Source organism: Lepidochelys olivacea (genome assembly GCF_965140295.1).
Source record: "Lepidochelys olivacea isolate rLepOli2 genome assembly, chromosome: 2".
In the NCBI taxonomy this organism is placed as follows: Eukaryota; Metazoa; Chordata; order Testudines; family Cheloniidae; genus Lepidochelys; species Lepidochelys olivacea.
This window is the reverse complement of record NC_140412.1, coordinates 118,910,248-118,935,945: the sequence shown is the minus strand read 5'-3', so window position 1 is coordinate 118,935,945 and position 25,698 is coordinate 118,910,248. Positions and strand designations below refer to the sequence as shown.

Here is a 25,698-nt window from a genome sequence, read left to right as displayed (position 1 = left end):
AAAAGCTTTTTGTGGGCAGGAACACATGTGGTTATTTAAGGGCCCGATCCTGCAAAGTATTACTCATGTAGCTGTTACTCATATGAATGGCTTCATGGAATGAAGTGCGAGAACTTCATGTCAAGTGAAAGTTTGCCTGAGCCCATGTGTTTGTTAAGTGCTGTGTAAATTTACAGAGCTATGTGTGTTTCATGGTAATAACCGAGACACTGGAACATTGTATGTGTGCAAGAGAATCTGAAGGTGAACTTGACTGTGTTACTTTAATTGTCCAAGCTGATCTAGTGTAAAAATATAAACAACATGAAGGTTGAATAGTCTATAAACCTTTTAAAGTGCTTTGCACTGTTAATACAAGAGGATGGTAGTAAGGGCAATTTGAGTGTTTTTAAAAATTATTTTGAGCCTTAATGTCCTGATATAAAAAGAAACATTTACTTTGATTTCTAATATTGCAGTATTACATTTTACATTCAGGTGAGACCTTTACAGATGAAGCCCTGTCTGAACATGTCATAAATATAAAGGGAAGAGTAAACACCTTTAAATCCCTCCTGGCCAGAGGAAAAACCCTTTCACCTGTAAAGGTTAAGAAGCTAAGAGAACCTCGCTGGCACCTGACCAAAATGACCAATGAGGAGACAAGATACTTTCAAAGCTGGAGGGGGGGAAACAAAGGGTTCTCTCTGTCTGTGTTGTCTTTTGCCGGGATCAGAGCAGGAATGCAGGTCAGAACTCCTGTTAAGGGTTAATAAGCAATCTAGTTAGGTATGCGTTAGATTCTGTTTTCTTTAAATGGCTGAGAAAATAAGTTGTGCTGAATGGAATGTATATTCCTGTTTTTGTGTCTTTTTGTAACTTAAGGTTTTGCCTAGAGGGATTCTCTATGTTTTGAATCTGATTACCCTGTAAGGTATTTACCATCCTGATTTTACAGAGGTGATTTTTTTTACTTTTTCTTTAATTAAAATTCTTCTTTTAAGAACCTGATTGCTTTTTCATTGTTCTTAAGATCCAAGGGTTTGGGTCTGTGTTCACCTATACAAATTGGTGAGGATTTTTATCAAGCCTTCCCCAGGAAAAAGGGTGTAGGGCTTGGGGGGATTTTGGGGGGAAAGACGTTTCCAAGTGGGCTCTTTCCCTGTTATATTTGTTAGACGCTTGGTGGTGGCAGCAATAAAGTCCAGGGACAAAAGGTAAAATAGTTTGTACCTTGGGGAAGTTTTAACCTAAGCTGGTAAAAATAAGCTTAGGGGTTTTTTTATGCAGATCCCCACATCTGTACCCTAGAGTTCAGACTGGGGAAGGAACCTTGACAGAACATTAAATATCTTAAGCATTTTGCATAAGACAAAAAGATTCTTCCTATCCAAAATTTCCCTTCTCTTTCCAAACTACGGCACAGTGCTCTCTGAAAGCACACTGTCCAACAGATAGATAACCTAATAAATAATGTGAATATGTAGGGTAAAAGTCATACCTGTTTAACTATTGAGAAGAAAATATATTTTATTATTTAATTTTAAAAAAAACAGACAGGGTCTATACAAATGTAAAAATTAAAAATTAATCAGTGGACAAATGTGGATCTGGGGTTTAGTATGGTTATTTTGTGGCCACATTGATCCATTTCCCACAATGAACAGACTTCAGCATCGAGCGCATTAAACATTATTTCCAGTTATAATCTCACATTTTTGCCAAGCTTCATGACAAAACATCAACTGACAACATATAATCCTCTCCCACCCCCCCACCCCCCACTATGCAACAAGGGATTGATCAGGTACTTATAAAGAATAAGTTCTTTGCACTAATTTTGACAATAAAATTTCAGTTACTTAGTGATCTTAAAATGTAAAAAAATTCCTCTCTATACAACTTTAGATAATTGCTATGTCTGGAACAGGAAGGCTAAATATGGGGGTTAAGAAAACACAAACATCATCTTAACTGAAGGGAGTAAACCTGAAAGAATATAATCCTGCATTGTGTGCCTTTATTGATATAATAGATGCTCATTTTAAGTGGTTAGTCACTGCTAAAATAATTATTTGTAGCGCTGAAGGTTAGACTCACTGAGAAACTCAATCAGTAAAATCTTATATTACATTTGTCTTCCGGTAACTAGTCCAATGCATCTTCCTCTAGAATTACACCTCGGATCTATTTTCTCGGACCTCACCAGAGTGTTTTTATATTCAGGCTATGAAAGTGCTTATACAGCAATGATTGATGCCCTTATAGAGAGCTCTTACAGAAGCACTTTGATTTGTTTAGGATTTTTTGGTTGCGTCATTCAGCTCTAATGATCCTCTTGAAGTAACATTATGATGCTTACAACCACAATTCACTGACACACAAGTACTTTTATGCCAACATGATGACTATTAGTGTGAGGAACACTTGTTTAATTTACATCCAGAAACAATCATAGGTTTTACTGCAGGCATCTTAACATGCCATTCCAGCCCCCTGAACCCGCTCTCACTCAGTTTAAAGCATATTTTATTTAAGCCTGGAGAAACTTTTTAGAGTTGGTTGCCAACTGCCACGTTAGAACTCACCATGTTACCTCATCCATTAACTAAAAAATTACCCAGATATCATTAGTGTTAATGTAACACTGGTACAGAAGTTGGCTTTAAAATTCAACATTGTATGGATTCACTGGGTCCTTTAAGCATTCAGATTTAGCCTGTTCAGCATTATAATGGGAAGACTCGGCCAGGTAGGATAATTGTCTTGGAAACTTATTGTTCATTGCCAGGTACACACTTGAGCCACAGGAGAAACCTTGAGTTGTTATGCACGGAGAAAGCAGGGAATCATCTCAGCAGAACTAATACTCTAAAAGCAAGGGACCCAGTTATTTGTAAAGGGCCACATATCTGTACTGCTGTGGAGACAACAAAATCAGACATAACTGAATACAATGGTGTATATTTTTATCTCTAGGCACAGAACATTGTTCTATTAGAGTTAATGAGAATGTGATATGTATGTTGTAAAGGAGAATCTGTTTTGCGGTTTAAGAACTACAGATGATGCATATAACTGAGTGTATGGCTGATTAATATCTCAAAGCTGCCAGTCATCCTTATCCACCCTACCACACTAGCAATGGAGAATGGCATGGTGGAGGAGGACATGGTACGTAGTCTTGTGCAAAGCATGTCTAATCTAAAACAGTGCTGTGAATGCCTGTTCACCATTAGGAAAATCTGTGTGTATGGATATGAGATGTGTTACAGGTGTGCCAAGGGAAATCAAATGGTAGTAAACACAGCAAGTTTCTTTAGGGTAAAGATTGCCATAGCATCTTCATAAATATTTGCAGGGAGTTACTGAATGGACTATTGAGTACACTATTTTTTCTCTCCTTCTGTACCCCATACCAAACACCTTTACCTAACTCTCTTCGGATGCAGAAGTTAGAATTTTCTACACTAAATACTAGTGAGGGCTCCAGCATCAGGGCACAAAAGTTGCACTTCACACTTCCTCTCTTTGCTGAGGCTTTCCTTACTTCTGCTTATGTTCCAAGAGTTTGGCCCAAAATCTGACATATGCTTTGAAATTCTTTATGTGAAAGACACTATAAAAATCTAAAGTTGTAAGAGAAATCTGGACATTACATTTTTAGGATACTAAATTTATGTCAAGACCAACTTTTTTGTATTCACTGTAATCTTTTTCAAAGAACATTCTGGGCAGATAAGAGATTAATCCATTAAATGTATTAAATAGAACTGGTGTAATCAATCGCCGTACACTCACTGAATATTAGAAAAGAAAAGGTTATTCACCTTAACTGGCGCTTGAAACACACTATTCTTTGTTTTTGTACAGGGGAAGACTGAGAAAAAGGAAAATGAGGAAGATTTGTCTAGAAGTAATTAAAAAATATTACCAAAGTTAAAAAGCTTTTGAAGCAATCATCTGTGCTGAGCACTAAGTGTGACATACCATGGTGCAATCCAGACTAACAAGTAGTTGTGTCACCTCTAGTCTATAACCTGCCCTTTACAATGTCTTGCTGCTCTAGCCTTCAGTCTGGACTGTTCACACACAGCCTCCAGCATATAAATCATACCCAGCTATGTCTCTGTGTGTGCTGCAGCGAGCCAGCGACACCTTGGCTCTTACCAGCCTCGGTTATACTGCAGGGTGACCCCAACACACTCCAAGTCCTAGATTTTCCCCAGAAATGTATTTCGTGTACTGCCCAGCCCTCGCCTGGACAGAACAAGATTACATAATATTCATTATTGCTTTAACAGAAATAACATGCACATAACTTGCCATCACAAACGACATTTCCCAGACACTTCAATTTAAACACACTGGATTAAATAAAACAGTAAAACAAGTTTATTAACTACAAAGACAGATTTTGAGTGAGTACAAGAAATGAGGCATAAAAGTCAGAAATGGTTACAAGAAAATAAAGTTAAAATGCTATTGGTGCCTCACTTAACAAATTATATAACATTCAAACAAAATTTGTCAGTATATGCTTTCAGCAGTCTTACTGAGTTCTTAGGTCAGGACTAGGGCTGTCGCTTAATTGCAGTTAACTCCCACAATTAACTCAAAAAATGTAATCAGAATTAAAAAAATTAATTGTGATTAATCGCACTGTGAAACAATAGAATACCAATTGAAATTTATTAAAATATTTTTGGATATTTTTCTACACTTTCAAATATATTGATTTCTATTACAACACAGCATACAAAGTGTACAGTGCTCATTTTATATTATTATTTTTGATTACACATATTTGCACTGTAAAAATGATAAACAAAAGAAATAGTATTTTTCAATTCACCTCATACAAGTACTGTAATGTAATCTCTTTATCATGAAAGTGTAACTTACAAATGTAGATTTTTTGTTATATAACTGCACTCAAAAACAAAACAATGTAAAACTTTAAAGCCTACGAGTCCACTCAGTCCTATTTCTTGTTCAGCCAATTGGTTATCTGCAGGAGATAATACAATTTGCAGGAGATAATGCTGCCCCCACTTCTTGTTTACAATGTCACCTGAAAGTGAGAACAGGCATTCACATGGTACTGTTGTAGTCAGCATTGCAAGATATTTACGTGAAAGATGTGCTAAAGATTCATATGTCCCTTCAAGCTTCAACCACCGTTCCATTGGACATACGTCCATGCTGATGTGGGGTTCTTCTAGATAACGATCCAAAGCAGAGCGGACTGCTGTATGTTCATTTTCATCATCTGAGTCAGACACCCAAAAATATTTAAATAAATGGTATTCTATTATTGTTTAACAGCATGATTAATCACGCGAGTAATCATGATTATTTTTTTTAATTACTTGACAACCCTAGTCTGGACTTCTTCTCCCCAGAATCCAGGGAATGCTTCTTAGTGATCAGAACACCATACAGTGAAATCTTGTGACTTTGCATAAACTGTTGCCACACACATTTCAATCAGGACAATAATGACCAGCAAATTATGAGTTTTGAAATGATACCTCACAAGGCATAATTTGTACAATGATTAGTACAATAATGTGTACATTCTGTCACTCTAACAGAATGCTGTATTTTCTGGAGTCCTCACTGTTTCATCTAAAAAAACTAAATTTGAAATAAAAACATGAATGACTGGTGTTCCCACACTACAGGGCTGACCTAAGAGATTCTAGTTTTAGGAAGCAATTGCACTTCTCTGTAACTGAACTAGTGAAGATGACAAGCTGCTTGGTCTCCATGCAGAAAGAGAGAAGAGACAGAATGATGTACACATTCTGCAGGCAGGCTCAGAAATATGATTGGCACTGGCTGTAGAGGATGTTATACTGTCATTTCTCTCCTCCGATCAAAAGCAGTGAATGTTTGCTTTTCTACAGCTACTGAGACACAGAGGAGATTAAGTATAACTGGTGAAAAGCAGCAACACCCATTGTTTTTGCTGAGTTGTGGGTTTTCCCTTCCCTCCCACAGTATAAGATAACAAAATACAGTTCAGTATGGATACTAAATACTGGCTGGAAATACAGTTTGGAATAATATTCAAAGTGAAATGAAGATAGTCAGATCTAATAATTGCTGACTCTTAGAACTATTCAATATGGAATTTGATGTTTAGTTTTAAACAAGATTACAAAATTGGAAAGATTTTCTATTTCAGTTTTTTAATAAGAGGTTTAAATCTTTGAAAAGTGAAAATAAACCAGGAGATTAAAAGCTGAAAATATGAATAAAACCCACAAAACATATTTTATGTTATATAAATTTAGGATGTTAAATCTGTCTTTTATTTCTATTTTGCTGGGAGTATTTTTCAGGACTTCTTAAAACATTTGAAGATGTATTTATATGGCTATTTTGTAAGATTTTTTTCACCATTTAATTTAATGTAATACTTTAAATTGATAAATACAATTTATACAAATTATACATGCACACAGACACAGATAAGGCCTAAAAACAACATATAAATGAAAAATCAAATGGGTATGTAACAAGTAAATGATAAATGTTAATCATAAATGGACAAAGTAGGCTAGGCCAAGAAAGGAAAAATATTTAACAAATGAAAGCAAGAATGAAAAATTATGTTGCAGATGCACCCTATCTCCTTCCTGTCTTTTTGGTCTGCATGTTGCCTATTCAAAATTGTTAGCTGGCTGTCTATATAAACAAATAATTTATAATAATTTTCAAAAAACAATTATTCCTCAGTTTCCTCAATTATTCCTTCCTTTCATCCTCTGTTCCTAAAATTTATCCATATATCATATATTGAACTGTGTACAAAATTGTAGATGTGATTGGCGATAAAGGAAAAATGTAGAGTGACATCCTCAAGAAGTTTCTGTAGCTTGAAATGGAATTACCTATTTTTAAGACAGGGAATATCTCTGCAAATTGGTAGAATCCTTCAATCTGGAGGAACTTTTTAAGGATGGACACTTGATTAGTGACTTTTGTCATGGCTCCACAAACCAGCTGCTTTTTTTATTTCCCACCACCATCACAGCAAACAAGTTCATAAATCTATCAGAATTAGTAGCTTCCTCTGTGGAACATTTTCTACAATGTTGAATTAAAAGGCTGATGGACCAGTATGACTGCAAAGTGAAACCAAAATCAATAACAGGACACAAAGTATAAGTAACACTTGGCCTCAGCAGTAAACTCAGTTACTTCTCTCGTATCCCTGTGCAGCCTCTCAGTTTGATTACTGACTTCTTTTCCCATGCATGAATGACTAAATTTACAACTTGATATAGAGACCACGTTTGACAGTTTGCAAGCGGATTTATTACTCATGGAAAAAATTCATCAGTCCAATTCCTCTTTGAAATAACTAATAATTCAAGTCTCTGACATCAGAACCATCTGACCCAATATAATCTTGTTGAGATCATAGCCCTGAACTATTAAATTGTAATTTATCACTAGTCAACACAGAGCACTGATTACTGCAACTTGTAGGAGAGTCTGAGGGAAGATGGAAAGTAATTGTAAAATAAATAAATACTTTTTATCATTCCAACTTAAATATATTTGTTTAAACAGGGGTGGAACAAATATGCACAATGAGAAGGAAATTCCTACTGTTATTTCAGGAATGCTCTAAAACTATTACTTATGGTGTTTATGTGGATGTAGACCAGTTTAGATAGGATATTAACTATTGCTCTCTAGTTTGTTCTTTGCTTTAATGTTTTAAGTTAATTTGGTATTCTTGAAAGGTGCTTTACATCCCTGGGGACTGACGTCCTCTTTTTATTCACAGAATAATTAGACTACTGGCAGTAGCATTGTAAATTATTCACATTATCCTGACAATGTATTTATAAACCTGATCTGGAGGAACCAACTCTCAGTGTGAGAGGTGAAATTAGTTTTTATGCTTGATAATTAATCATACTTAGTTTTTATATAGCTCTTTTATTTCTTTATTTTTAAGTATTTAAGTAGAAAATTTGAAATTGACATTTCAAAAGGTCAGTGAAAAACATGAAATTAAAACCTCCAATCCGTTTTTTTGTTGCTTACTGAGCATGCACTTTGAAATGCCAGGAGAAAAGTGTATGTGTTTGCGTGACTTATTTCACTGAGGTAGGGCCTGGCTGGAGCTAGCTGGCTTGTTCTTGGGAAAAAGCAGCAACCATGCCAATATAGCCCTGGCTGTGACAGTGATGTGGGCATTGAAAAGGCTACAATATCAACTTGCTTAGCTTTTCAAAGGCATCCTGGAACTGCTATAATGTATACATAAATTCCATAAAGCTGTAGGGTCCCAGCTGGCATCTTCTCTAGTAGTTTCAGTAGAATGAATGGTGAGTTGGGTGGAAAAAGATGGATTCTGAACCCCAAACTCCTGGGCTGCAATATGTGGAAGGGGTGACCTGATGAATCTACTGGTACATAACACCAGTGCTTAGATAGTGAATACATGTTATGTACTTTGGCATTTATTATAGCAGGCACTTGGTTATACAGAAGTTACGGTTGCAGAATAGTTTCATTAGAACACTTTCCCTTCCTCCCTCACTAATAACTTTCATAAATATTCACCATTTTAGCTGAAATTTTTCAGATTTGATCTGTTCTCAAAGGAATATTTTTTTCCTCAGGAAGTCTAAGCAAGTTCCATTCATTCATTTCCAAGTACAGCAAGAACAAAAAGCAAACAACAGAAGAACACTTTTCCCATTTAAAAAAGTTTGCAACCACACTTTCTTTAAAAAAAAGAAGAAGAAAAAAGAGGACTATAGCAATTATGGTTGAAATATGAAACTTGACATGTATACAGATCCTCCCTGAGAACTAGTTAAAGGTCAGTTGAATGTATTACCCTTTGTTATTAATAGGTACTATAGAATATACTGGATGCGCAATGTGGGCAAATTAATACAGCTGCAGCTATCTTTAAAAAAAAACCAGGAAGTTCTAGAAGTTCAGTACGTGATCTTGATACCTTGATGTGGTATTTTTAACACTAGCTTTTTTCAATGTAATTACATATAAGGGGGAGAGAAGTTTCCATTTAAGTTTATTTGATTACATGACAATAAAGGGACACTGTCAACTTGAAATCAGTTTTTTAAAAACTTAAAAGCCATACCACACCTGGCCCTTAAGTTGTCCTGCCAATTTTTAAAATAATTTTTTTTTTAAAGTTTCTGTCTCAGCTGTTGCTGTGTGAAAGATCCACATAACAACACAGGAAGCCAGCTGAATGAGACTGAAAACAAAATACTATCAAACGCAGAAAGAAAAACATTAAAAAAAAAAGAATATTTTTCTTTAACCTCTGTTATTGGAATAGTCACAAAGGTAAAAAAAACAGTCAGAAATCTGATTTAAGTTAATGCTGTTGCTTAACATTTTTGTTAATCAGTATTTATCTATAAACTTAATGCACAAAAGCCTCTGAAATACCCTCTCCATGCTCTTGGCAACTGTGTTTACTCACATTGCCACCAGGTGCCAAGCTACAAGGTTACTTTCTGAACACTACCGCTAATAAGATGACATGATTATAATATTTAATGTCACCAGTATACATAGTAGACACTGACAATTTAAGTGTATTCTGCTTTTATATGTCTACATTTGGTAACATACCAGTAAGACAGGTGACTCAAGAGTCAAAGCCCATTATTCACCACCTGTACAAACCATGACATCATGCAACATCATGCAAATCAAGACTTGATCCTGCACACAGTCTTAAAAAATGCCAGTCTAAACGATAATCCCCTGTATTAAGCTAAATTTCATACTTCAAGTTTTCTACAGAAATGAGTCCTCTTCCCCCCTTTATTCCTATCATAGAAAAGTGTGTCATATTAACTTTTTCCAATACTTAAAACTCATCTGTTAAATCTCCCCTTTAAAAGCATTTTAAGTGTACTCTAAATATAACTATACTGTAATTGTCAAACCCTTGAGTAAAGTTTCATTAATACTTCTGATCTGAATGCATTGCTGAGAAGAGCAGGTTTTAGCTCTGTACATCACTTTTAACAACCAGGTAGCGGATGATGCTTTTTTATGTGATTCCCAATGATTCTAGTAATCAGAGTCAGGTAGATTTAGGAGATTTTCAGATAAGTCACCAACAGGATGAAGATTACATCACTCCAGGGTGAATTCTGCTCCAAAAATTAAAAATTCTGCACACAATATTTGAAAATTCTGCATATTTTATCTGTCAAAACAACACAATATAATCACGCCAGTTTCAATTATTTTGGTAATTTATTTCAGAATACCTGGCAGCAAGGATGTCTGTAACAATACAGACAACAAGAGAGAGTCAGGAAATGTTTTTTGACAAACAAATTCCTTACTAGGCATATTAATACAGAACTCTGACTAATAATTCATTTAAACTACAATACAGAACTGTACTTCCCAGACCCCTCAGAAGCAGTGCAAAGGCTTGGGGGGAGTCGGGGTAACAAATGAACTGAGGGACAAGAAAGTAATTGCCGGAAGGAGTCTGGGTGTGAACTTGGAGGGTTGTTGGATGTGGGTGGGAGAAGTATAGAACAGGTTTTTCTTGGGCAGTGAGGGATTGTTAGGGAGCCTCCACCGTACAGACCTTGGCTGACCCTTAGCCTCTCTCGTTTTGTCAGGCACATCTGCCCCTGTCCACGTGTCCCAGCACCCAGGGGTGCCAGAGGCTTCCCAAACGTGGGGGGACTGGGGACTCCCCACCCCCTTGAGGCCCTGCCCTTGCCCCTCCTCTCCCCCCCAGAAGCCCCTACCCGGCCAAGCTGGAAGCCTGCTGCTCCCACCTAGGGTGGGCCAAAAGTGTTGGCCTTAGAGCCGCAGCCCGGCCACGATAAGAGCTGTACGGGCAGCTGTGGGGAGACGCGGTGGACCATCCACCTCCCCGGGGGGACGGGGACGGGCGAGCAGCCCCTCGGGAGGTGGATGGTCTGCAGCTCCCCACAGTGCCTGCAGCGCATCTCTTTCTGTGGCTGGGCTGCGGCTCTGAGGTGTACCCCACCCACAGCCAGAGCTGTATGGGCAGCTGTGGGGAGCCGCTGTGGAATCACGGAGCCTCCACTTGCCCTGAGCCAGGCGGGGACACAGGGTGGGGGCTGTTCTCAGCCCCCTGCACAGCAGGCAGGTGGAGGATACGTGCACGGGGCTCCCACAACTACCCGAGCTCCCTGGCTGGGCTGCATGCTGGCCTGGCTGGGGCCTCGGGGGGGAAGAACGCAGGCCCAGCCGCAGAGAAAAGTGGGAGGGCCCTGGTTCCCCCCCCCGGTTCCATGCCCCTGCCTGCACCCCCCCATCCCTATGTGTCCTTGCACCCGCACTCAGTCACCCCCCACCCCATCCCCATGTATCCCCGTAACCCCTCTCGTATCCCCGTGTGTCCCTGCACCCCCATTCAGCCACCCTCTTCCCTGTCTAGAAACCCCCTCCCCCACATGGCCCTGCACTCCCACTCAGCCACCCTTCCCCCCATCCCCATGTGTCCTTGCACCTCCCTCCCTCCCTGTCCCCATTCAGCCTCTGCCCCAGACTGTGCCTACCCCCCACTAGCCCTTCTGAACCCCAGCTTGTGATCCAAAGCAGCCCCATGTGCGCCATGCTATCCATTCCCCCATATACCATGCCTCCTAATCGGCCCCATGGGCAGGGTGCTATGAGAAAGGCAGCCTCTTTCTCTTCCCTATCCCCAGCTGGGGCTGCTTCCATCTGGGAGAAGCTGCTCTCTGTTCTGGTACTACAGTGTCCCCGGCGGATGAAAGGAGGAACTGCAGCACCATTCCGACAATGTATTTTCTGTGGGGGAAAAAAATTCTGTGCGGGGCATGAATTATGTGCATGTGTAGTGGTGCAGAACTCCCGCAGTAGTATTACATTCAGCAGGACTAACAGAGCCTTCGAAAACTTGAAATAGCAAAGCTCAATGTTCATAAACAACCAACCCCATAAACTGACCAATGGCAGGATGAATCCCACGTCTAGCTCATTTCTGTGCTCTGGTTGTGTGAACAGCCCTAGCATGAAAAATAAATTCATTTTGCAATAGCCCTTCTGTATACAAACTAACTTTTTTCTTTAAAGTCCCATAACATCTATTCTCACCATACCCGGCTAGGTGCCTCAGCGTGCATGGTGCCGGATGATGTCAAAATCACCATGCAATTTTCCTGGGTCATGGAGTCAACCCCATGTATAACAGGTCTGATAAGTGGCTTTTTAATATTATATTGCGCTTTCCCCCCTAAATTTATTTTAAGAATATTTTATACGGTGTTGAATATGAAATAAATTAAAAGCTGTGCAATATAATAAAGAAAAATGCCACTTACCTAACCTCTCATAATGTAGTCTACAGAGTTCAGAGAGGTCTGTCTCTTACCAGCATGCTACATGCTGGGCTGTCGGAGTAGACCAATGAACTAGTCATATGACAATGAAGAATGTCATGTAACCTAAAAGAAAAAGAAAATATAAAGGTCTTTAAAAAATAAAAAGAAGGTAAGAATAAGCTGTTGGGTTCTTGGGGTTGTTATAATAATTAAATTATAAATTAAAAATGAATGATAAGTTATAAATTTATACAACTGGGCATTCATCATACATACATTACTGAAGTTGATATTATAGCAATGTCATTTGTGGTTCATCTTGAATAATTCTACTTTTATTAGTCTAGTGTTTTATTTTTCCTTTTCGTGAAGCAGAAAAAAGGTTTATTCTCTAAATCAACACAATTCCTGCAACATTTTCTTAAGTGAGCTCCATTCACGAAGAGATGTTTTGCTAAATATGGCTATAAGTTTCCCAGTGATCAAAATAGCAAAACCAAGCAGTTTGATGACTGCATTACATTCATTTTTAATCCATCTACATCACATCTAAGGTGTCATCAAAATAAGGTGTCAAAAACAATTAAGCTGGGCTACCAAAAAAACTTAGTAAAAAAAATTGTAAATCTAAGTGTGTTCTGATCTGAAGGATTCTTTGTAGTGACCCCTTAACTCCTGGGGGAATTCTGTGCATCTGAAGATGCGCATAATTCATCTAAACAACAAGGAGTCTGGTGGCACCTTAAAGACTAACAAAGTTACAGATGCAGACATAAATATACTGACACATAAAGAGAAGGGAGTTACCTCACAAGTGGAGAACCAGCGTTGACAGGACCAATTCGATCAGGGTGGATGTAGTCCACTCCCAACAATAGATGAGGAGGTGTCAATTCCAGGAGAGGCAAAGCTGCTTCTGTAATTAGCCAGCCACTCCCAGTCCCTATTCAAGCCCAAATTAATGGTGTTAAATTTGCAAATGAATTTTAGTTCTGCTGTTTTTCTTCTAAAAAGAAAAGGAGTACTTGTGGCACCTTAGAGACTAACCAATGTATTTGAACATGAGCTTTCGTGAGCTACAGCTCACTTCATCGGATGCATACCGTGGAAACTGCAGCAGACATTATATACACACAGAGATCATGAAACAATACCTCCTTCCACCCCACTGTCCTGCTGGTAATAGCTTATCTAAAGTGATCATCAAGTTGGGCCATTTCCAGCACAAATCCAGGTTTTCTCACCCTCCACCCCCCCCCCCCCACACACAAACTCACTCTCCTGCTGGTAACAGCCCATCCAAAGTGACAACTCTCTTCACAATGTGCATGATAATCAAGGTGGGCCATTTCCTGCACAAATCCAGGTTCTCTCACCAAATGGCCCAACTTGATGATCACTTTAGATAAGCTATTACCAGCAGGACAATGGGGTGGAAGGAGGTATTGTTTCATGATCTCTGTGTGTATATAATGTCTGCTGCAGTTTCCACGGTATGCATCCGATGAAGTGAGCTGTAGCTCACGAAAGCTCATGCTCAAATAAATTGGTTAGTCTCTAAGGTGCCACAAGTCCTCCTTTTCTTTTTGCGAATACAGACTAACACGGCTGTTACTCTGAAACCTGTTTTTCTTCTGTTTCTGAAGATTTTTCATTCAAATACAGCTACTTTCAAATCTGTTATAGAATGTCCAGGAAGATTGAAGTGTTCTCCCACTGGCTTTTGTGTGTTATCATTCCTGATGTCCGACTTGTGTCTATTTATTCTTATCCCCTGATAATGCATCTGTCCCTCATAATTTTGTTTTTTCCCAGCATAAAATACATTCTGCTCAAGAACAGATGCAGTTCTCCCTTTTGCCCAGCAGAGTCTGCTGTGGCACCAGGCCAGCCAGATGGATGAACAGAGATGGCTGTTCTGGCACCACAGCGGCCCCTGATGGGTAAAAGGCAGAACTGCAGCACTTCTTGGGCAGAATGTATTTTGGGGGGGGGGGGGGGGAATTCTATGCGTGCCCAATGCTGCAGAATTCCCCCAGGAGTAGAAGTTCATCACAGCATCCTGCCCGTGGAGCCAGGTTAAGACAGAGTGGGGAACACAGAGCTGCTAGGGGGTCACAGACTGGGGTTCAGAATGCATAGTAGGGGGATAGACTGGGGCTTGGTCTCAGGAGCTAGTGGGGTGACAGTATTGAGTCTGGGGACAAGGTGGGGGGCTGCAGAGACCCATTGGGACGGGTGGGGTGGGGACAGGGGCAGATGTATCTGATTGACAGAGAGGCTTGGGGTTAGTTAGGGTCTGCATGGGCGAGGCTTCCCAATTCCCTAACAATCTCCCCCCCCACCCCCCCCAAAAAACATCTCCTCCCACCCACACCCACCATCCTCCAGGTTCACTCCCAAGCTTCTTCCCTCTCCCTCAGTTCCTCTGTTATCCCGGACCCCCCAAACCTTTGCAGTGCTTCTGACAGGTGCAGGAAATACAGCTCTGTATTGTAATTTAAACGAATTACTCAAAGTTCTGTATTAATATGCCGAGTCAAAAATCTATTTGTAAAAAAAAATAAATTACCAGAATCTTTTTTTTGGTCTGTATTGTTACAGACATACTTGCTGACAGATATTTTGAAATAAATTACCAAAATAATTGAAACTGGAATGTTTATATTGTGTTATTTTGACAAAATATGCAGAATTTTCAAATATTATGTGCAGAATTTTTATTTTTTTGGTGCAGAATTCCCCCAGGAGTACCCCTTTGACACTATTTATGTGTTCAAAGATGCCACAGTAAGAATTAAAATTTCATTTAGATAGTGTTCCAGCCTCAAAGGCTTGTGGGTGTCTAATACAATACAATAAATAAAATCTACCAATAAAAGACAACACGGCCCAATAGCTGCAGAAGAGAGGAGTGCAGGAAGAGACAGAAAACCATGTCTTGTCACATGCCCTAGACTGCTTTTTTCCATAAAAATTATGTATTGGAAAAACAAAAATCACACAATACAATATTCAACCATCTTGACAAACTTGTATATAAAGTAACATTGAAAAATGTAATGTGCGGTATCGTTAGTGCTATAAAAACAAAGCTGTTGGGAGATCTGATTCAAGTTTGCCTTCTTAAGTATAGCCAAACCATGCTTTAATTGTATTCAATAATCGTGCTCCACAGGCCTCTAAAGCCCAAGACATCATTTGTCAAGATGTTAAAACCTACTACATTCCTTCCATCCATATTCTAACTTTGCTATAACCTGTTAGTTCCAACAAGGCAGGTCTGTCTGTCTGTCTTGTCTTTATTTCAATACTGTTCACGGGAACTAGAACAAAAATTAAGCAATCAGCAATTGTAAACAATGTTATTATGCAGGAAGAACCTCAAGGATCCAAAGATGTCATTGCACATCACACCAGCAGTCCCTGACTCTTTTTTTCATTTACACCAGCTGGAAACCCAGCTTCAATTGCCACTTAAATGCTAGAATTATGTTACTATTTCTACATGACATTACTTTTCGGTTTCCATCTTACATCTCTATATACTGTATTTTTAACACTCTCTAAACGCTCTGTGGTGTGAAGTCAGTTTTTTATTACTAGTTATTTTTGCTAAAGTACAAGCCAGAGGAATAACAAAGACAAGGTTTTAGTCTGCTAAGTAATTCTACAGAAATCCACATAAGTATTTCAGAATAAAACATTTTCCAGTATAAAGAAAAAGAATCACCATCTTGCTGCCATGTCCAACCAGAATGCAAATTCTTTCTACATTTTTCACTTCTAATGAACAGTGGGGAAATGTATTAATTGTTATACATAGTCACAAATTCCCTTAGAATAATTTGCTGCAGATCTGGGGCATAATCTGTGGCATACCCAATGACATCACTGGGAGCCAATGTTCCCTCTGATTTTTGACAGGCCGTGTGGGCAAAAAAAATTTTCTGTGCAAATTTTTGACAGGCTGTAGGCGCAAAACATTTCATCTGTGCAAATTGTTGTGCTTCTGTGCAAATTTTTGTGTGCACGGTGTTTCGCCGTGTGCACGGGGTTTAAGATCTGTGTGCACGCGCACAGCTTAGAGGGAACAGTGCTGGGAGCAGGAGCAGATCTCAAAACTAAGAAAAAATGAAAGCAGCTTGCTTCTTCCCTGGTCACAGAGGAACTACAATTGTCAGTTAAACAAAGTCTAGAATTAATGTATTAGTTAAAACCAAATCAGGATGAACTCTTAGAAAAAGTTTAGTCTAAAAGACATTTCTTTAAAACAAAAACAACCAACCTTCTCCCCTCCCCCCCAAAAATCACAAATACTTAGTAGTTACATAATACATCTTCACAAACATTTATTAAGCCTTAATGCACCCTGTGAAATAGGTGTGAAAAGTGTTATCCCCATTTTACAAAGACAGCAACTGAGACAGAGTACAAATGACTTGTTCAACATCACAGAAGTCTGGTAAAACTGAGATGAAAACTTGGGTGGTCAGAATTCCAGTCCTTCTTTTGACTACATCACCTGGCATAAATAAGTGTATCCAATACAATCATTTCAAGTAGCAAGAGCTTCCCCTGGGGGAAGAGGGAGGAATTCAGTGGCAGGGAAATTGCATCAGTTTGAGATCCATAACACTAGCTTAATTTTATCAAAGCTAGTTAAGTGGTTTTCATCCCCAAAGGATGAATACTTTCCACTATTATGTTCTTCGCATTTATTTTTTAGCAATGATAATTGTGTTCTGTGCATCTATTATTTTATGTTGGCATTTAGCATAGGTTGCTTCAAGAATATGACCACTGGGTGTATATGGATTCCAGAATTCCTAATAAAAAGACAGAAGACTGTGCCATGGGCCACCTGAGCCACTGGGGGAGAGGGTGGGAGGGGAATAAAACAGAGAATCAAGAGACATGTTAAATGGAAAAATTATTACCAAAAAAACAAACACAGAACTACTTTACCAATTTCTTGACTGCAGCAGGAAGGGCCTTGAAAGAAATACATTCAGATGAGGAAGGACCACAAGCAAATGATGACCTCGATTTTACAAACTGCCAAAGCCTTTGCCAATACTCAGGAAGTGGTGCAGTAAATTTAAAGCACACAGGTATTGATGCTCACCGATTCTTCCCTTTGTATAGATAAAATACATATGACCATTCAATAAGGTGCATTATATTGGCCAGATTTATTGTCCAAAAATACTACTGTGGAAAATGTGTCTCTGTTTAGTTGATATGGACTCCAGATTAAATAAAACCAACCAGGAAGTCATTATCCACTGTAATTTTTCAAGATTTGGTTTTAGAAAATGATGACTAAAAAACAGAGAAAATGTCCAGGTAGGTTTCTTTAAAGTGACTTAGAATTCATGTGGTGTTCATGCTTTCCTCTTATATCACTACATATTTATGCTTTCTTTGGTTAACTTCTTGGTGGCCCATAGTAGAAGGGAGGCAAAGTAGCCTGTGTGGCTACACACTATGGGAAAGATAGAATGCAAACAGTAATTGACACTGCTTAATTTTTTTCCTGGAACTTTCTTTTACATATGAATTTCACTGCTAATTAATCCACTGATTTATCCCTAAATATATGCAGTCACAATCCAAATAAACCTTTCCTCCCCACTCCCCAAAGTTACTATTTGCAAATATAACCACAAATAAACGTGGATGAGTAAAAAACAACCAGAAACCAAAAATCTGAATTCAACTCAAAGTACTAAAAGTGGACTATGATTTCTATAAGATGTGCATTTCTAAAAAATGATCACAAACTTCAGTTTGCAACAGTATTCTGTAGAGTTTTTATTATGAATATGTGTTTTCTACAACATGAGTTTTGGAAACAGCATCTCAGCACGATTATAATCACAGGTTTCTGGACATAACAGACCATAGGAATATTGATGTCAAATGTGTCATCATGTTAGACTCCTCTTCTCAAGGTCTGAATCTCCCCAAGTATGTTGCTGCCCTGTTAGGTCCACAAACAATATAAATGTCGCCTGAAGACATAAACTGGGAAAAAACTGCCAACTGGATTGAGGCAGATGTGGCTTTATCAGGTCTTATAGGCCTTTGTCTCTTAGAGCAGTGTTCTCTGAACCTGAGTTCTTGGGTCTGTTTTCTAAGGCTTGACTTAAGGAATAATAAGATTGTGCTTTCCTAAAGAGAAGAAAGGGGAGCAGACTACTTCAACAACTGTGTCCACTAATAGTACAGTAACTCCTCGCTTAACGTTGTAGTTATGTTCCTGAAAAATGCGACTTTAAGCGAAACGATGTTAAGTGAATCCAATTTCCCCGTAAGAATTAATGTACATGGGGGGGTTAGGTTCCAGGGAAATTTTTTTCACCAGACAAAAATATATATATATATCTACACACACACACACACATACAGTATAAGTTTTAAACAAACAATTTAATACTGTACACAGCAATGACGACTGTGAAGCTTGGTTGAGGTGGTGAAGTTAGAGGGTGGAAGAGGGTGGGATATTTCCCAGGGAATGCCTTGCTGATAAATGATGAACTAGCATTCGGCTGAGCCCTCAAGAGTTAACACATTGTTGTTAATGTAGCCTCACACTCTACAAGACAGCACAAATGGAGGGAGGGGAGACAGCATAGCAGAGACACACACCTTCTGTGGGGGGGGGGGGAGAGGAGCATTGTCCCTTTAAGTACGTTGACACCACATTCTAAGTACATAGCCTTTAAAAAGATCAGGAAGTTGAGACAGCAGCTGCGGCCAGCTCTCTCCCTCCTGAGCCCTGTAGTGTCTCCCACCTGCTCTATATGGAGAAGGAGTAAACGGGGGGCAGAAGTAGGGGGAAGGGGACACCCTGACATTAGTCCCCCTCTTCTCCCCTCCCCTGCACAGCAAGCAGGGGGCCCCCGGGAGCAGCTCCAAGGCAGAGGGCAGGAGCAGCACATGGCAGTGGGGGGAGGGACAGCTGAACTGCCAACAATTGGTAGGTTGCTGGGCAGCTGCTGCACAGAGAACTTAGGGGAGTGGGGAGCTGATACAGGGGCTGCCGGTCCACCCTGGTTCCTAGCCCCCACCAGCTAGCTCCAACAGACTGCTCTTCCTGCAAGCAGTGGACAAAACAGGCGGCTGCCAAACAACGTTATAAGGGAACATGTTCCCTAATTGATCAGCAACTTAACAACGAAACAGTGTTAACTGGGATGACTAAGTGAGGAGTTACCGTACTACCATTTTCCACTCTTGGGTATTGTGTCTTTTCAGGCTTGAGCTAAGATGATTAGGGGAGGGAAAATTTTGGAGGAAAACAGAAAAAGAAAAGGCTGACCATACTAAGGGGCTCGGGGTGAATTAATACACAGCACAAACGGAAGAAAGAAGAAAACAATGCCGAATCTGAGGGAAATAGGTACAATGATTTAGGCATGTGGACAGGGCAGAAAAAGTAGCTCCTTTAGGCATGCAATACTTGAAGATGCAGATTTTTCTGAGTTTGAGTAGGAGCAGAGAGATGCATTAAAGCAGATGGAATTTTCACAATTTCATTTGCATTCCACCTTTAAATTGATCAAAGGGTGAATTATGATCCCATGAAAGACAAACAAAATTCCAGTGGACTTCTATAGGACTTGAATTTAGCCGTCCTTTCACCAGTCCAATGTTCAATTTTATTTTACTATTTGGTACAACTGCACTTGATTCTTTTAACAAGAGGATTGCTCCCATAACAGAGATAATTTAAATGAGCTCAAATTATGTATAGCAATTTTCCTAATTTTGATTTATACTGACTGGCCTGTTAATCAATAAGCAACAATCAAGCAATATAGTGCCTGTATTACATTCATTTTTAATCTGAAGATACGATATTTTTAAAGGAAGATTCAATTTACCAAAATCAAGAGGTCAAAAACACAGTTCATCAAAATATTTAGTTGGGACTCTACCAAATATTTAATATTATTTACTTCAAAAGCATTTTTACCTCAAGGGCTCATTGGAGTGAGTTCTCTGAATTGGTCTTAAATTATCAGGAATGCTACTGAAATGAACAATTAATGAATCTGCATAATAGCACTGGAGGTCCAAAGGTCTCTGAGCTTCTAGCAGTATAAAATACACAAATATGGGTGCTAGTAACACTGGTTTCTAATGGTGTGGGCTAAGTAGTTTAAGTATAAGATTGAAACACTAATGGTCACTGAAACCACAGACTGAAATCTAGACGGGCTCTATTTAGCCTTTCCTTTTCTTAAGGAAGATAGGTGGAATTCCCTTCAGTTTATCACATGAGGACTTTTGGATGGGGCCTTAAAAACTAAGATCCCATCTTCATTATATAAACAGGAAAAATCCCATGACACATTTAATAAAAGTAAGAATTTGCTCCCAGTGACTTTGGCTAAATTATCCTCTTTCCCAAGGGCCATGAAGGTTGATATATATTTTACTCCTGAGGGAATTCTGCACCACTGCACAATGCAGAATTTTGCAGAAATTAATGTGCGCACAGAATTCCGCCCCCCCCGCAATGGATGGCAGAGATGTTGGCCGCTTATAGGGACTGCTGGACCCATCAGAGCCCAGCTCACAAACAGAAGACAAGGCTGGGGGGAGGGAGCTGGAGGGTTCCCAGCAGCTGCAGTACCCAGCATGCCCAGAAGTAAGGAGGCGGAGTGCGCAAGAAACTCCATGCAAACCTAGAACCCAGCATCAGGCTCTCTCTCCCTCTGGATCCCTAGGATCTAGGAAGGTAGGGGTGAGAGTCTGTGGGCCAGAAGGGGGCCTTGCAGCAGGCCTCTGCGGGTAGAGAGTATGAGTATGTGGGCTGGGGGGCCCCCTGCAGCTGGGTCGGGGGTGAGAATGTCTAGGGGGGAGGGGCGCGGCTGAGCTCTGAGGGGGAGGGTGTTTTAGTGTCTGGGCTGGCAAGGGCCCCATGGCTGGGCTCTGGGGAGAGGGAGGGACGTGAGTGTCTGCACTGGGGGTGAGGGGTGCGGGCAGCTGGGCTCTGGGTGTGTGAATGTCTGCCCCTGGCTGCGGTCGGGGGAGGGGGGTAAGGGGCAGAGGAACAGGAACTGGGGTTGCCGTAGGGGTTTCTTTAACTCTCTACTGATGGGGGAATTTTTGTGTGTGTCTGTATTGTTACAGCCATACGTGTTGACTGGTATTTTGAAATAAATAACCAAAATAATTGAAACTGGTGTGATTATATAGTGTTATTTTGACAAATAAAATTTGCAGAATTTTAAAATACTGTATGCAGAATTTTAATTATTTTTTGGCACAGAATTCCCACAGGAATAATATTTGTATTAAGATAAGGGGTTGTATTCCTTTATGGGTTTGAATTTAATTGTGAGAATACCTAGAGCGTGGACAGGCTTTTGAAAATACTGAATCCAAGCAAATAAAACAAATAATTGGTAGGTAGCCTTCCACGTAAAGGGAGGATGTGTTTCATTGATATTATAATTGTATAATGCTTTGGGAATTTTCAGAATAAAATGATATACATATGTAAGTTGTTATGATTGGGATGCAACAGTCAATCTATCTTTATTGTTAAAACTTCTTTTAGCATATACTTAGGAACTAACCAAACTACCTGAAAGAAGATGTACAAGCAAGATACTGAGATATTGAGCTCTCAGGTGCAGAGGCTAGGTTTAGATTTTTTACATTTGTAACGTTATTGACATGAACTGTGACCATATAGATCATTGTTGCAACCAGGGTCCTACGGTTGCACCAGATCTTGTGCAGAGGAGGCCAAGTGGGATGTCTATGGAAAAGTTGTAGTTTGCTGGTTATGATTATGCTGTCTGTATCATTTTTGTATTTGAAGTTATGAATATTGACTACATACTTGTATCTTAATGTGTTTGATTCTAAGTAGCCTCAGTGAAGCATTTGGTTAGCTTCTTGAGAAAGGACTATTCTCAGTAAGTGCCCCATCAAGAAACACTTAACTGACAATGGACTTTGGGAGACACCAACCCACATCTGAGCTTTCCTAGGAACATTCAAACTAACATGTAAACATGTAAACAACAAAAAAAAACTGCAAAAAACTGAATCATTCATAGACATAAAAAGAAAAGGAGGACTTGTGGCACCTTAGAGACTAACCAATTTATTAGAGCATAAGCTTTCGTGAGCTACAGCTCACTTCCTCAGATGCATATCGTGGAAACTGTTTCTATGTTTTATGTTCTATGTTCCTCCCCCACTCTGAACTCTAGGGTACAGATGTGGGGACCTGCATGAAAAACCTCCTAAGCTTATCTTTACCAGCTTAGGTCAAAACTTCCCCAAGGTACAAAATATTACCCCTTGGACAGGCCGCTACCACCACCAAACTAATACTGGTTACTGGGGAAGAGCTGTTTGGACGCGTCCTTCCCCCCAAAATACTTCCCAAAACCTTGCACCCCACTTCCTGGACAAGGTTTGGTAAAAAGCCTCACCAATTTGCCTAGGTGACTACAGACCCAGACCCTTGGATCTTAAGAACAATGAACAATCCTCCCAACACTTGCACCCCCCCTTTCCTGGGAAATGTTGGATAAAAAGCCTCACCAATTTGCATAGGTGACCACAAACCCAAACCCTTGGATCTGAGAACAATGAAAAAGCATTCAGTGTTTTACAAGAAGACTTTTAATAAAAAATAGAAGTAAATAGAAATAAAGAAATCCCCCCTGTAAAATCAGGATGGTATATATCTTACAGGGTAATTAGATTCAAAAACATAGAGTTTCCACGATATGCATCTGAGGAAGTGAGCTGTAGCTCACGAAAGCTTATGCTCTAATAAATTGGTTAGTCTCTAAGGTGCCACAAGTCCTCCTTTTCTTTTTGCGAATACAGACTAACACGGCTGCTACTCTGAAACCATTCATAGACATGTGACTTGCCCAAATGGCTACAAACTCCATCTTGTTGCTGTGACTTTGCACAGAAGAACAAAGGGAATTCCACCCACAAGAAAGAAAATATAAAAGGCCCTGGAAGCCTCTCCATTTTGTCTTTAGCTGGCTTAAGAGATGGCCTCTCCACCCCAAAGAGATGCCAGAAAGAAACTGGAACAAAGGACAGTAACTATGGGGTGTGAGTGATTGCTGGCCCCAACTAGGAGTCCAGTCTGTGAAAGAAGCTGATTGGAACATTTCTGGGGGTGAGATTTCATCTGTATTCAGTTTCCTACTGTATTAGGCTTAGACTTGCGCATTTTTGTTTTATTTTGCTTGGTAACTTACTTTGTTCTGTCTGTTATTACTTGGAACCACTTAAATCCTACTTTTTATATTTAATAAAATCACTTTTGCTTATTATTGAATCCAGAGTTAGTGACTAACACCCGGGGGAGCAAACAGCTGTGCATATCTCTCTCTCAGGGTTATAGAGGGCAGACAATTTCTGAGTTACTCTGTTTAAAGCTTATACAGAGTAAAAACGGATTTATTCAGGGTTTGGACCCCATTGGGAACTGGGTGTGTCTGGGTGCTGGAGACAGGAGTACTTGCTAAGCTGTTTTCAGTTAAGTCTGCAGCTTTGCGGGACATGGTTCAGACCTGGGTCTGTGTTTGCAGCAGGCTCAACAAGGCAGGGTTCTGAAGTCCCAAGCTGGCAGGGAAAATGGGCTCAAAGGTAGTCTCAGCACATCAGGTGACAGTCCCAAGGGGCTCTCTGTGACTGAACCCGTCACAAAATTTGGTGTCCAAAGTTGGGTTCCTAAATCCTTATTTAGAAATTTAAATAAGTGGCCTAATTTTCAGAAGTGCTGAGTGGTTTTCATTCAGATCAAACATTAGCCACAGCTAGCTTCAGAATAATGGACAAATGCATTATCTGAAACCCTGTAAGATGGCTGAAGGAAGGGTCCCATTAGGAAACTGTTTAAAACAATATGTGCTAAATAGCATCTTAATCAAGTAATTTGTTTAGCTTAACAAAGGACAACGTGATTGATATTTTTATGGTTAATACTGCAAAAGATCTTTTATCTGGCACTTCACCAACTGGCAAGCTCTATAAACCGGCATTTCTGATCTGCACTGAAAGTCCGGTTTACAGTGCGGTTGGTGTGGGGATGGCAGGGAGCTGGAACGTGGGAGGGGCTGCGTGGTGCACTCTTGGAGGAAGTTTGGGTCCGGGAGGGGGCTTGGGAGGGGCTCTGGGTGCCGGATGGGGGGGGGGGGGCGGGGGCTCACCTCCAGAGGTTCCTCACAAGCAGCTCCCCATCTCTGCTGTTGCTGGCGGAGGCACAGCCAGGTGGCTCTGAGGGCATGCTGCCTCCGTCCCCTCTCCCTGAGTGGTGAGTCTGCGGCTTCCAGCCCATTGGCCAGGAACTGCGGCCAACAGGAGCTGCAGAGGGCAGGGCCTGCAGATGGAGGCAGCATGCCTGCTTGCAGAGTCACCTGTCTCCACCTCCGCCAGCAGCACCAGGGATGGGAAGCCGCTTGCAGGGAGCCACCAGAGAGAAGCGCCCTCCACATCCACACCCTAGCCCCTTCCCATGCCCCAAGCCCCCTCCCGGACCCAAACTCCCTCCAAGCCCGTGCCCTGCAGCCCCTCTGTGACTTATTGACATGAACTGTGACCGTATAGATCATTGTTGCAACCAAGGTCCTATAGTTGCACCAAATATTGTATAAAGGTTGTCAAGTAATGTGTCTGTGAAAAGGTTATAATTTGCTGGTTATTATTATGATATCTGTTATGATTATGCATATATCATTTTTGTATTTGAAGTTATAAATATTGGCTATGTACTTGTGTTTCAATGTGTTTGATTCTAAGTAGCACCAGTGAAGCATTTGGCCATCTTATTGAGAAGGGACTCTTCAGATTAAGTGCCCAATCAAGAAACACTTAACTGACAATGGACCTTGGGAGACTCCAATTCACATATGAGGAGCCTCCCTGGGAACGTTCAAGGTATCATGTAAGCAATGGCTGCTCTACATGTAAAGAACTGAGTCATGCATGGACATGTGACTTGCCCATGTGACTCCAAACTCCACCTGGCTGCTGTGATTTTCCACAGTAAGAACAAAGGGATGTCCTTCCACATGGCAGAGGATATAAAAGGCCCTGAAAATCCATCCATTTTTTCTTCAATCCTGTTTCTTACCTCTGGAGGAACTTTGCTACGCTGAAGCTCTGAACAATGAACTAAATGACCCATCCAAGACGTGGATGTACTCCAAAGACTTCATTTGTGCCTGCAGTTTATTCCATCACTGCTACAAGCCTGAACCAAGAACTTTGCCATTACTGTACGTAATTGACTCTATTTAACCAATTTTAACTCTCATCTATACTTTTCTTTTTATGAATAAATCTTTTGATTTTA

At 40.2% G+C, this 25,698-nt stretch overlaps 1 protein-coding gene across 2 annotated transcripts in view; it reads right to left on the bottom strand.

Moving 5' to 3' along the window:
* The window catches only part of LYRM4 (LYR motif containing 4), a 146,571-nt gene that overhangs the window by 63,386 nt on the left and 57,487 nt on the right, over positions 1–25,698 (bottom strand). The window contains exons 3-4 of one of the 2 annotated variants that reach the window (XR_014710127.1): positions 13,146–13,281; positions 12,339–12,461 (exon numbers count right to left, since the gene is read on the bottom strand). The exons of the other annotated variant lie outside the window; for it this stretch is intronic. The gene's annotated coding sequence lies outside the window, so the exon portion shown is untranslated. The remainder of the gene's footprint in view (positions 1–12,338; positions 12,462–13,145; positions 13,282–25,698) is intronic. 2 annotated transcript variants of the gene reach the window in all.